Genomic DNA, 13,678 nt, shown 5'->3' on the forward strand with positions numbered 1-13,678 from the left:
TTCATAATTAGGGGAGATGAAAAATGCCCAGCAAAAGATGTGAAAAGATGTGGACAAAAGGTTTGAAGATAAGTCAGATGTGTGTGATATTTTGGAGATCAAGAGAAGAAAATGGTTCAAGGAGAAGGGAGTGCTGCATGATGTCAGACATTGCTGAGAATTCCTATTAATGAGAACTAAGAATTGACCATCCAATTAAGATACATGGGGATCAAACCTGATTGGAGTAGATTTAAGGGAGGAGAGGAACTGTAGTCTGTGAGTCTAAACAGATTATTCAAGGAGTGATTATGTGGGAATAGAGAAATGGGATTGTGTCCTTGAGAAAGTAAGAGAGGATGGGACTCAGGGCCCATACAGGAGTGGCCTCTGCACAGGCAACTTGTTCACAGGGAAAGGAGAGCGGAAGTCATGGACACAGGCACAGGTGTGTGGTTAGATGTGGAGGTGGCAGCTTGAGGAAGTACTCTTGCTAGGGTTGCTTTGTCTCAGCAAAATAAGAAGCAAGGTCGTTGGCTGAGATGGATGATAGTGGAGGAGGCGTGGGAAGTCTAAAGAGAAAAAAGGCATAAAATACTCATTTGCAGAGTGAATGGGTTCATAATTGCCAGGCAGCAATAAAGGCCCACGCGAGGTTAGTGGTCATGAATTAAAGTTAGGCCAGTCAGGAAGATGGTGTGCTTTCCCCCAACATGTTGGCTGTGTGGGCGGAAGCCTGGAGTTCACCATTGTTAGAGTTTTGCCAGACAAATGCAATGAAACTAAAGAAAGGTACTGAAGATGAGGGGTTATGAAAAAAGTGACTAACGTGATGAACCACCGAATTGAAGCCTGAGGGTAGCAGGATGACTAAAAAGGTGGAAGGGCCAGGCTCCCCCTGGGTGGAAAGACTGGTGGTGGTGGGATTTCAGGGGCAGCAACCTGGGAAGTTTAAGGAGGTGCTGGCCAGAGAGGGAGCTGCACCAACCTGAGACTGCAGAGGGAGTGCAGTTATTGATGACAAGCTTTAGATTTGGGCCATTTGCATATTTGATAGAGTAAAGGACAAGATTCTTGGAGAAGAGGAGCTCACAGACTCAGGGAAGCAAGAAGCCAGCTTCACGGAGTTGTAGTTCTTAGAATGATGACAAGTGGCGTTGGTGAAAATGATGGTGAACGAGGTGCTGAGATCCATATAAGGAATGAGAGGAAGCCATCTGGGGTTTGTGGGAGCCTTCATGGAGGAGTGGTGGATGCTGCAGTCTGCTTATTCAAAGCTGGGGAGTTTTAAGAGAGGAAGAATTATCTGAAATAGCAAAGGAGTGAGGAAGACACTTGCCCCACCCAGTGGTAGGAGGGATGTGGAAGAGAAAATTAATCCTCCACTTGAGAAGTCTACAGGGAACTATTCTCAGAAGAGATCCATGTTTCATGAGAGCAAAAAGGGGAAGAGAAGATATAGGATATTGTTTCCATCCAGTGTAACATGTTTCAATTACTTCCCACCATGCTTTGAACCTTCCAAATCAAATCCCTTGCCACCAGCCTGCTACCTCTCTACATTCCAGCCACACTATCCTTAGCATGTTCTTTGGATGTATCAAGTTCTTTCCAATTCTGGGGCCTTTGCACTTGCTGGCATGTTCTTTCCTTTCTTGAAACTGTACCTCTTCCCCACCTCCATCCCTTAAGTCTCATGTTGAGTGTCATTTCCTTAAGAAACCTTGTCGAACACCCTCTTTAAATCATGGTGCTGTGCTTGGCGCCACTGAAGCAATAGGAATCCACACACAGTTTCTATCTCCAAGTTAGTTTACAGTCTGGTGAAGCAAAGAGGGGAGCAGGTGGTTTGAAAGTGTCTTAAGGGCTTCAATGGGGTAAACCCAGAGCATGTGGGAGCACACAGGAGAAACTATTACATGAGCCATGGTGGGGGTGGGGGTGGTAATGGAGGTGGGCGGTGGGCAGTGGGAGAGTTTCATACAATGGCTAAACAGAGGCCTGAGGATTATCAGGAGTTAGTGAGGAGAGGGTGGGGGCTACTGAGAGAGTGTGGGGAGCCATGAGCTGGTCAGGATGGCTGGAATGTAGCAGCATGTGGAGATGATGCTATAGGGATGAGTGTGCCATGGCAGACTTGCAGGACATGCTATGGATTGGGCTCTTTCCTGGGGTCTCTGGGGGCCACTAAAGGATGACTTTTTGTCTTTATATATAAAGAGGTATATATATATATAAATATTTTGCAGAATAATTATGACCAGAAGCAGAGTATTATCAAATTTGGCCCCTTCTGTGTTTGGCCCTAGAAGAAGTATAGAGCTGCCATCTGGGAACCCAGTGACCACAACCTTCTGGGGCACAAGACAAGGCCTAGTGCTGTCTGGGCAAAAATTGGCTGGGATCATAGAACTGCCAGAGCTGCAGAACGTCCTGGACTAGTGGCCTCCCACCCGCCACCCAGACAGTTTCATTCACCAGCTTTGTAGTTGGGACACTTTCTCCATGTTATCCTAATGACAAGAAGATAAAAAGCAAGATAACAATTGAATGGAATCATTATAAAATGTTCCCAGTCCCCTTCCAAACTATAAGCTTTGAGACTTCCTTTCTCTAACTCGAGACTACAGAGTTATACCCTGATGCCTTGTGAGATGACCGTGACTTACATTTACTGTGTGCTTAGCAGGTGCCAGGCCCGTATCACAACAACACAGGCAGATACTTTCATCGCCATTTTGTACAAAAGGAAACCGAGGCAGAGAGGTTAAGTAAATTACCCTTTGTCATATAGCTGATGTTATGCCCAGACCGTTTGTTCCCCAAAGAAGACCACCAGAGTCCAGAGTCAAAGCCAAGCGGCAAGGATCTTTACTACAAGTTCGAACTTGGTCCCTCCATTCCACAGCATATAGGAGGGCCTCGAACAATGCGAGTGCTTGCTTTTTATAGCCCGATGTAAACAGGATATGTAAAGTTATAGGGAACAAGGTAATCCTCTCGGTTACAGCATTACAATTGGTTAACATTCTACATTTAGCATTCTTTATCGGAGATCTCTCAGGTGATGTTTTTCTGAAGTTTGAAAGAAATATGGAGGAATGTGTTTGTGCTGGGCTCAGGAAGTTGGGAGATATATGGGGGATGTGCCTCATTCCTTTCACTAATAAGTGACAGGGCAAAGATTCAGACCCATGGAGTCTGATTCCAGAGCCCATGGTCTATACCAACACTTATACCAGCTCTAAAGCTGCTATCTTCTAAGTTGTCAGAGTAAGATTAAATCAGGTTCAAACAGTGTGGGAGTGAGGCATACCTGGCTGTGTTCAAGACTTTATAAAACTTCTCTGGGACCAATGACCAGAACGTTTCACAGCTCAGAACCCTTGTTTTTGACCAGACTGGGGGCATCTAAAGAAAAGCTCTAGGGAAAGGAGGTAGCAGAGCATGGGCTACCTGCCCTCAGCTCCCACTGGCTGGCTCAGCGGGGGGCTCCGGAGCATGGTGGTCTGTGCCTATACAGCCCACAGCCTTCCTGTGCTTTCTCCCTGGGTGTACACACAGTGTCAATGGAAACACATTCATCACATGTTACATGTCTCTACCAGTCAAGGGCGGAAGCACAAATGTCTGAGGAATTGTTCAGGAAGGGCTTTGGGGAGCATCTGCTCAACATGAAAGTTGCCAGAAATATAATTGGGGGCCAGGCATGGTGGCTCAACCTGTAATCTCAGCACTTTGGAGGCCAAGGCAGGTGGATCACCTGAGGTCAGGAGTTCGAGACCAGCCTGGCCAACATAGTGAAACCTCGTCTCTACTAAAAATAAAAAATAAATAAATAAATAAAAATAGACACATGGTGGCACATGCCTGTCATCCCAGCTATTCTAGATGCTGAGGCACAAGAATCACTTGAACTCAGGAGGAGGAGGTTGCAATGAGTCGAGATCACGCCACTGCACTCCAGCCTGAATGACAGAGGGAGGCTTTGTCTCAAAAAAAAAATATGTATACACACACACGCGTATATATATAGTTCGGATTCTCAGGTCCAACTTCCCTATTTTCTCCACTGTGAACGCTGCTTTTTCCCTTTCTCCTAAAGGGAGGGAGAGTGCTGACACCCACCGACTGCCCTCCTGCTGTCTCTGGGCTGTTCCTCCATAGAACCTCCCTCCTCAACTGGCCAGGCCTGGTCTGTTATCTGCACAGGCCCACACCAGCACCCTGTACAGACCACTCCCACCACCCTAAGTTCTTTGTTGTCATCATTCCTTTGCCTCTTTCCTGTTTCCAAAATCACATTCACGAAGACTCTTCTGGTCATTCTGACCCACCTTGTGTCTCCCCCGATCTCTCAATCTCTCACAGTACATGTGGTCTGCATTCCCATAGACTCTTAGAGCAGGAAAGGGCTTTGAGATTCTATGCTCCTCCTCCTCCTCATCCTGTCACTGAAAATTAAACCAAGGCTAAGAGGGTGAGCAGTTTGCTCCACACCACTCAGAAGTGTACTGCTCTCTCTGAACTGTTTCAATAACAGGGGCCCTGTCTTGATCCCCTTTGCACCCATGACCTGTATGAATCTGCTCTAAACCCTGCTGCAAGAACATTGAGATCCTTTATTTCCTCTTTGGGGTTTGAACTTGTATTTCTCTACTTCTGGGACAATGTCAAGGTTCTCGAGTCCCTCATAGAGTCAAGGAGGCTGATCCTTGGCCATTTGTCCACATGGGTTACAAGGGTGACCTCTGGGGCTCTTTCAGCCTGTATCACAGGTCTCTGGCTTCAGGATGCCTCGCTGCCATTCTTAGGACCTGGGAATTCATTGCAAGGCTGACATCCAGAGCTTCCTGGCACTATGCAGACATTTCCCTCTGGGCCTTGATACTTCTGTGGGGCATTGCGGGGACCAGGGTGGGGCAGTGGCCTGGAATCCTCCCCCAACACTGACCCAGAGAATTGTCTACTAGGGGAGGCGTCTTCCCTGCCTCCGGCTTCTTTGGGTTGCATTGCTTTGTCTCTCAAACCCAGGCCTCCCTCTTGTTTTTCACCATAGACCTGAAAGGCCCCTAAACCCTAATGATTAGCAACTGAAAAACTTGTTTTTCCTTTCTCTTAACCTTTTAAACCTGCCCAGAAATTGAGGGAAAAGGTTTGTAGTCTGTCCTCTTGGGGGCAGCAAAGAGGTGTATTAAAAATATAGCAATTAAGTTTCTATTAAAAAGGCCAGCAATTCATATCTTGCTCATCCTTTTACCTGGAATCTTATCCATTTTTCAACTGGTTAACACTGGCTTATCCTTCAGGACTCAGCTCAGACATCTCCGCAGAGAGAAGTTATTCATATTCATGAATCACCCCCACTTCTCACTCCCTTCTGCAAAAGCGGGGCTTTGCCTTATTGTCCTCTGTATTGCCAGCCCCCTTATAACAAGTGCTCCACAAACACACGCTGACTTGCACTGAATTCAAGGCAAGGTGGTGGGTGAGCGCGATCCACCTGTTGACTGGTGGCTTCCCAGGGAAGATAGGCTTAAACAAGAGGCACCAAAAGAGGCGCGTGTTTGGGGGACATTCCACCTCTTAGAATAAGATATTCAAAGGCAGAACCAGAGAGGGAGGACAGGGAGGCCTCTCCCGGCTCCCTGCCTCTATTTACACCAGGCATTCAGAGAGTGGGGGGACAGTTCTAAGACTGACCAGGAGGTGGCAGCATTGCCCCTTGGATGAGGGACTCCCTTCAGCAGGACAGAGGCAAAGGATACCACCTGTCTAGCTCTGGGAGGCAGTCACCAGGAAGCCTCCTCTAGGCCAGTCTCAGAGGGCCAGGATGCCAGCTGCCCTGCACACAGGAGGGATCTATAGCCATGTGTGGATCCAATGTGGTTTTGTTTATTTGTTTTTTTTGTTTTTGTTTTTAAGACAGAGTTTTGCTCTTGTTGCCCAGGCTGGAGTGTAGTGGTGCGATCATGGCTCACTGCAACCTCCACCTCCCGGGTTCAAGCAATTCTCATGCCTCAGCCTCCTGAGTAGCTAGGACTACAGATGCCCGCCACCACACCCGGCTAATTTTTGTACTTTTAGTAGAGACGGGGTTTCACCATGTTGGCCAGGCTGGTCTCAAACTCCTGACCTCAAGTGATCCTCCTGCCTCTGCCTCCCAAAGTGCTGGGATTATAGGTGTGAGCCACCACACCCGGCCCCACATGTTCTTATTCTAAGCTTTCTAGGGGCTTTGCATGGGGAAAGAAGGAAGGAAGAATGGGAGAGAGGGAGGGAGGGAGAGAAGGGACTCAGGCCTCAACCTAGAACCCCTGCATCAGAATCTCTTGGATGGTTCCTGGGAATCCCCAGGTGATTCTGATGGAGGCAGGCACAATTCTCCCTTGTGTGACTAATTTCTCAAGTCCTCGCCTTTCAATCACAGAACTGATTTTATCCATTGTGAAAACCTAATGCAGACCCCAGCGCACGCCTCCTGCTCTCCCTCTGGGCACTCCAGCTGGGACGCTGACCAAGGTATTTTAGGCATCCAGCCAGAGATGGCGGCTAGGTTGCAAAGACAAACAGTGCCCTCCTGGGCACAGCCCTATGCCCCCAGTAGGCACTCCCCACTCTCCTCATCCTGTCTCCTGACAGCCCACCCCACCCCAGCAGTGGCGCCCCAGGCTGAGCTTCAACCCAACTCTTGGGTAAGCAGCAGGGAAGCTGAGGAGTATTTCACAGTTAGCTGTGTCCCCTCTCAAACAGGCAGTATTTTCAGGAGTCCTTTGTGACATTGAGGCCTGTGGGGGACATCTTGATGTTGACTGGGGGCACACGTTGGCAGGGCTACCCCCATGTGGAAAATCTTGGCCAGGGTGGCGGGCTTTTGGTTTTAACGAGTGACTCAATTGTTGTCCTTTCTTCCTGCAGTCTCCCCAAGTCACTGCCCACAGATGGCCCTGAGTAGAAAGTGGCCAAAGAGAATGAAGCCCGGGGGAGGAAAGCTCGGGTGCCCATGGCGCCTACTGGATAGCTGGCCTGGTTGGGACCCACTCTGGCGGAACCAGCTCCTGGTGGTTCCCTGCACATCCATCCACTGTTTCCCATCTCCACTCTGCCAGAAAGTCCTTCCTCTCCTGACCCCGCCATCCAAACCCTACGTGTTTCAGGAAATCATTTTTCAGATGCTACCTGGGGGCTCCTGCACCTCCTGTGCATTTTCTTGGAATCTCTCATGGAATCATGAGTGATGACTGTTTCTGTATATACCACATCTCTGCGTGGGAAGCAACTCAGGGATAGCGGGCACTCTGTTCCATACCCATCCCAGCCCTTAGTGCAGGGGAAGAGAACCGTGGATGTTAACTATTGTGAGTACATGACGGGAGGGAGAAGGTGGTGGTGCCTCAGGGTCGACAGGAAGGGACAGGAAGGTTTCATCATGGAGTCAGGAAGGGGGCCGGGCCCTGAAGGATGGATTCCATTTCTAGGTGAAAGTCACCAGCATGTGATCAGAGCGTCCTTCTTTTTTTTTTTTTTTTTTTTTTGAGACAGAGTCTCTCTCTGTCGCCCAGGCTACAGTGCAGTGGCGCGATCTCAGCTCACTGCAAGCTCCGCCTCCCGGGTTCATGCCATTCTCCTGCCTCAGCCTCCCAAGTAGCTGGGACTACAGGCGCCCGCCACCTCGCCCGGCTAGTTTTTTGTACTTTTTAGTAGAGACGGGGTTTCACCGTGTTAGCCAGGATGGTCTCGATCTCCTGACCTTGTGATCCGCCCGTCTCGGCCTCCTAAAGTGCTGGGATTACAGGCTTGAGCCACCGCGCCCGGCCAGCATCCTTCTTAAGTAGAGTCAGTGCTGTGCTATTTTGGGTTAGAATGAAGGTGGTCTGTGGGTGGGAAAGGCCAGTCATGATCCCCAGTCCATTTTGTGGGTGCCCCCGGCTGATCCCCAAGACAACTTCCTGGAGTGTGTGGATTGACCTCAGATGGCAGGGCCTGGGCTTCTCTCCTGAACCCAGTTCACACCGAAAAAGGACATGAAGGACAAGCACCAAGAGAGGGCTGGAGGCAGAAATGCTGTCAGAGCAGACACAGGGCCCCACCCCAATCCTTGTGCCTGAAGCAGAGTTGCAGTGTGGCGGCTACTGGCACCAGTACAGCAAAGTGACACCCTAAAATCAGAGCGGGAACAGCAGGAGATGGAGCCTGTGTCTTTGAGGACCTCAGAGGCAGAACTTCTGGCTGGGGCCTGAGGACTTTTGCACTCTCCTAAGCACCCTTGCCTTTTCTTGCCACCCCGAGGAGATGTTCTCTCCAGACTCTGGAGCTATTGCAAGCTGCCGCCCTTCCATGAAAAGCTTGGGGCCTTTGCTCAGTGAAGTCAGGATGTTTTGAGGAGATTACAGGGAGGGTGGAGGAAACAGGAGGGCCCACAGGGTGGGTGAAAAACCTCATTCTCCACCCTCTCAGCTCCACCCTGCATGCACTGCTGGCATTCTCAAGGCTTCCTTCTCAGTTTGCGTAAGACAAGGAAAGCCTGAACCAGGGATTCCCCTGTCAGCCACCCCAACCTCAGCCCCTGAGGGTGGGTATGCGTGCAAGGGACAGGGCGGGGAGCCACAAGCTCATCTTCCGGCCCTCCACAGCTCATCTGGCCTTGCCTCGATTGCCTGGGGAAAATGGCACCTTGAGGACAGAGTGTGCCTTGCTTTCTCCTAGGAGAATGTTCTCTTCCTCTACTCACTGATGGAGCTCTGGCTAAAAAACGAATATCTCCCTGCCTTTTCTTTCTTCCTCCTTGAGGGCCTCTCTGTAGCCTTTATCAGGCCACACTGATGAGCTCAGAACAGAAAAGTTATGGCTATATGGGAGCAGGCTCCTCCCTCATAGCTCCTAGTCAGATCTGGACATCTGGGGAAGCCCCGGATCGGAGCCCCAGGCTGGCCCTGGACCAGACCCCTGCTCCTCTGTCCCAGGCTGGCCCACTGCCTCCATGAGTCACTAAGGTAACCAGGAGGGCAACCATAGGAAGAAAGCAGCCACCCTTATTGCCCCAGGCAGCAGTCCCAGCCCAGGGCAAAACTGGGGCATTACTTCAAGTCTACCAAAGTCAGGCCTGTGCCTGGGGCTGCAGGAGGTGGCTGCAAAGAGGCTGGGTGGGGCAGCAGGAGGCCTTGTGTAACTCACGTGTGTCCTGACTTGCCATTTCTGATGTCAGCACCTTCAGATGCCCTTTCATGGGGTAGGAACTGGGAAGGGTAGAGGTAGTAAGTTCTAAACAGAGCTGGGTGAATTCCCACGGAAGATGGAGCATTGAGCCGTCAATGCCTTTTGGTAAACAAGTCGCAGTTCTTCCCTCTTGGCTCATCCTCATGGGCACATCAGAGTGGTGTTCCCTGCCCACTTCTGCACCCACATTTAAGATGTGTAATCTGCCTCCAGCTGCGTCCTCCCCACCTCGGAGCCTTAGGATCCCTGGCTCTGACATTCAGTGCAATGTATGGCACCTGGTAGGCGCTCAGCATTTTGAGTGAAAGAATAAATGTTTAGGTTTCCAACAGCACTCCATGGTGCTGGGATCACAGAGTGGCTGCTAAACCCAGGGTGCTGATTTGAGTGCTCACTGGGTGCTCCTGCGAAAGTAAGGGAAGTGACCCTGTGGGCTGTGGCAGAGGTCGCATCCCCTGAGTTGCTGACCTTGCAGAGAGGCGCAGGGGGGCTTCTGCCTGTGTGTGGGGTGAAGCACTGTGTATATCTGTATCTCTGCTTGGTGGCCTGTTTCCTCCCCTTGACTTGTGCCTCCTCAATGGCAAGCCCGAGTCTCATTTAAGCTTTGAATTCTAGCACAGAGCTGGGCCCATCCATTAGATGAAGTGTGTTTACAAGTCTCTTCTGGAGTCAGTGGTGCTCCTGCTGCTTCACCTGGGCTCAGGACACCAAATGCAAGATGCGGTTTCAGGATCTGGAATCTGCAGAGCCAGTGGGCTCCTGGGTCTGGGTGCCATGGCTAGCGTCGTTGGCTGTAAGGAAGCTGTTCTGGCAATTATTGATGGCCCCTTCCCTAGCATCTCTGCGACAGGATCCCGGAGAGAGGTCCTCTTCCTCCCTTTCCTCAACATCAGCCCGAGAGCTTGGCTGAGCTTCCCTGGGCCCTTGCAGCCGTGGTAGGCCTTTAGCATACAGAGTGAATATTTGTAAGATGCTCTGATGAGTGGTGGGAAGAGAATATACATTCTGTTTTATAGAAGGCAAGAGAAATTTCAGGGGGGAAAAGTAAGCTTGCTCTTCACATTTGACCCCCATAGTGTCTGGAATGTGTGAGAGGGATCCTGCCCTTTCCTTCACCAAGCCACCTAGCAGAACCCATGCCATCCATGGCATCAGTGAGAGAAACACCTCTCCCAGCCTCCCCCGAGCAGCTCACTGGTTCTGCATATTCCAGATCCTGAAACTGCATCTTGCACTCGGTGTCCTGACCCCAGCTGAAGCAGCAGGAGCACCACCGACTCCAGAACAGACTTGGAAAGAAAGAAGGTATTTCCCAAGTCAGCCACAGAGGCTCCTGGTTTCCTGCTCCATCTAGTCCTGGGTGTTTGCTTAAATGGGCGCTGGCTGACACAACTGAAACCTCATGCATCCATCACACATTCGCCCTCAACAAAGAAACAGCCCCTCCTCTAAGGCCTGCATTCCCTGTACATACACAGCGCCCTGCCACACAGAGAAACCACACGAATGGCCTTCTTGGCTCAAGGAGTCAGGGAGTAGGGGCCTGCTGAGCATGAGCCATGTCCAGAAAGTGGAGACCCTGAGAACTGTTGGACATTGTAGGCATTGGACAGATGTGGGCAGGAGTGGGGACAAAATCACCCATAGTCTCAACCGAAATGAGGTATGAACATGAAATCCATGAAAACCTCATGTGGAGGCCAAAAGACTAACTAGATTCCCATCTCATCTTTCCAGGCCAGAAGCCTATTATCCAATCCTTGCTCTCATTGCAAGCCCCAGAAGTAACAGCAATTACAAAATAAAGAAACGTAAGAACTTGTCAGCTCCGGTTTTGGGGTTTGAGTGTGGTCTCTGGGGAATGATCAGACGGTGGAAGCAGCTGTGGGCAGGGACTCCTCATGCAGCGATGATTACTCACTAACTCAGGGCATGCATTCGAGGCAGACCCTGTGGGATTTAGGACTTGTCCTGCATCTCACAGTTGAGCAAGCAAGAACCAACTCGATCCAAGTCAGGCTTTGTCCCACAGGTCATCTGTAAGACCCTGCTCTAGGCTGCTCAGGGACGGTACGATTTTTGTTTTTGAGGACTGGAGCAGGTGATGGCCGAAGTGCAATGAGTTCTGTGGACGTCAATGCTCAAAATCAACACTAATGCACTACAGTCCCTCCCACTTGAGAGGCCCCTACCTGTCCCACAGCATCTCATCCACCTAGAATTGAACCCTGGATCAGGTCCATAGTCAACCAACTCATGCAATTGCCACCAAGGGCTGAGAGTGGTAATAGGCTTTCCCTATTACCTAGAACAGCCCTACAAGGGGCATACGTTCCTTTTATAGATGCCGAAATTAGAAGTCAGATTGCTTAAGTGACTTGCCCAAGACCACAAAGGTAACTGAGACACAGGTCTTTTTATTTCTAATTCAGTGTTTTGCCACCACACAAAGGCCACCTCCTTCTTTGAAACCTGGAATGGTGCCGATTGCTCTAAGGAGTCCCACCATGGCAACCGGGAGGAAGAGGAGAGGCAGGGTGCCATTAGCAGCCACTGTGTGTCTGGCTTGAAGCAAGCCTTTTCCTCCACTTCTCCTCCCTTGGTAAGTATTGATCAGCCCTGCTCTTTGGGGTCCTAACACGTGGACTCAGGGGCCAGAACTCCACCTCAGGCTACTTGTGGCATCCCAGACAAGATTTTTCACCTCCATAGACCTCAATTTCCTCACTTGTAAAATAGGATTAGAATGCCATCCACCTCACAGAGTTTATTTATGGATTCACTGAGTTAATTTGTGTAAAGCACTCGGAACAGGGATTGGCGTTTAGTACATACTTTATAAGTAAGTGTTTATTGTTGTTTAATATTACTTCCAAATAGGACAAACTAGTTGCCACATCTCCAGGGCCCCTGGCCACACCCCCTGTCCCAGAAAGCTCCACTGTGAGGTTCTTATGCACCTGAACTGGGCTTTCTAGGAAGCAGCTTCTATGGCTGAGGGTCCAGCCAGCCTGGTTCCGCTTTCTCCTCCCTCTGGACTCTGCTGTTATTCACCACCTGTCCTGGGAATGCTGGGACTGTCATCACAGCACAAAGACGGCACAAAGCACAGACCAAGCACTCAGTGAGTGGGGTGCCAGCAGCTTCTTGCTGCCTCAGATGCAGAAGGGACAATGCCTGGTTCTTGGCCTGGCCCAAGGGTGGAATGAAGTCTCTGGCACAGCCAGGCTCCCTCACAGGAAGAACCAAACACCGGCCCCTCCCTCAACACTCTCGTTGCTTGCTCTCCTCTCCCTCTTGATAGGGTCCAGGTAGTCCCTTACTCCACCCAGCTGCTTAGCGAGCTGCCTCTACCTGTCATTCTTTTTTGTTTGCTTCGTGGACAGTGTTCTCTCCCAGAAGCAGAAAGTCTGACGAGGGACATTGTGAGGTGGACTTCGTGTGATGGGGAAGGATCGCTTGTGAAGGGAAGACCATGAGGCTCTTGGGGGCACGCACCTACTTTCCCACACAGCTAGCAGTGGTGGGAAGAGAAGCCTGCTCTCAGTAGACTTCTCTAGAGAGGAGATTTCAATAGGCTTATGGAAGAATTGGCACAGAATTTGTATTAGTTAAGGTATCCTCGCTATTATACTATGCAAATTCTTAAATCCTGATGGCTTCACCCATAGAAGTTTACTTCTTACTCCTGCAAAATACAATCTGGAAAGGAGTTACTCAGGTACCCAGGCTGATGGAGCCACTGCCATATGCAACATGCAGCTTCCAAAATCAGCTGGAGTGTAGACATCCAACCAGCAGATGAGGCCCAGAGGGTGTGGAGAGTTGGGAAGGCTTTTTTGGGTTAGTCCTGGGAGCAGTACATATCACTCCCACTTACATTTCACTCACCAGAACTCCCCCATCATAAATGGGACTGGGAAATGTCACCCCTGCTGGAAAGCCCCTCCCAACACCACCTCCACATTGGACAGGGAACACGACTGTGGTAGAATCAACCAAATAGGAGTGCCCACTGAAGGGCATTCGAGGAGGAGGTTCTAGCAGTGTGATCTCGGCTGCTCCTGACATGAAAGAAGAGGGTGAGAAATCTGAAAAAGCCATCTTAATAAACATAAGCAAATAAATGGACCAAGTGGCTACCCAGGAAACTCAGATGAGCTCAGTCTTAAAGAAAACATGTACAAAAGGTGGAAAGAGTGGCCACTGACCAAAAACAACATAAAAATAGAAAAGACTGACATAGAGCTGAAGAGTCATGTTAAGAATGTTGAACCAAGATATCAGAAAAATGTTATCGCAGGAGCCTTTTTAAAGATTTGTTTGAGTCAGAAGAACAAAGGAGTCTTAGGTCTGTCCCTATGGACGGATGGTGGGATGTTCCTGAGCGACAGAAGAAACATTCCTACCCATTTTTATTTTCCTCCCAACTTTTTTGTCAAAGCGAATGATTTTAAGACCAAAAAGAGCAAGAGTTTTGAAC

The 13,678-nt window shown here is 49.8% G+C and overlaps 1 long non-coding RNA gene across 3 annotated transcripts in view; it reads left to right on the top strand.

Moving 5' to 3' along the window:
* LOC139357825 (uncharacterized) overlaps positions 1-7,478 on the top strand; it is a 119,531-nt gene extending 112,053 nt beyond the window's left edge. For all 3 annotated transcript variants that reach the window (XR_011611665.1, XR_011611676.1, XR_011611679.1), the window contains one exon: positions 6,898-7,478. This is a non-coding gene — a long non-coding RNA (uncharacterized lncRNA). The remainder of the gene's footprint in view (positions 1-6,897) is intronic.
* Positions 7,479-13,678: the final 6,200 nt, after the last annotated feature.

Source organism: Macaca nemestrina, chromosome 1 (assembly GCF_043159975.1).
Source record: "Macaca nemestrina isolate mMacNem1 chromosome 1, mMacNem.hap1, whole genome shotgun sequence".
In the NCBI taxonomy this organism is placed as follows: domain Eukaryota; kingdom Metazoa; phylum Chordata; class Mammalia; order Primates; family Cercopithecidae; genus Macaca; species Macaca nemestrina.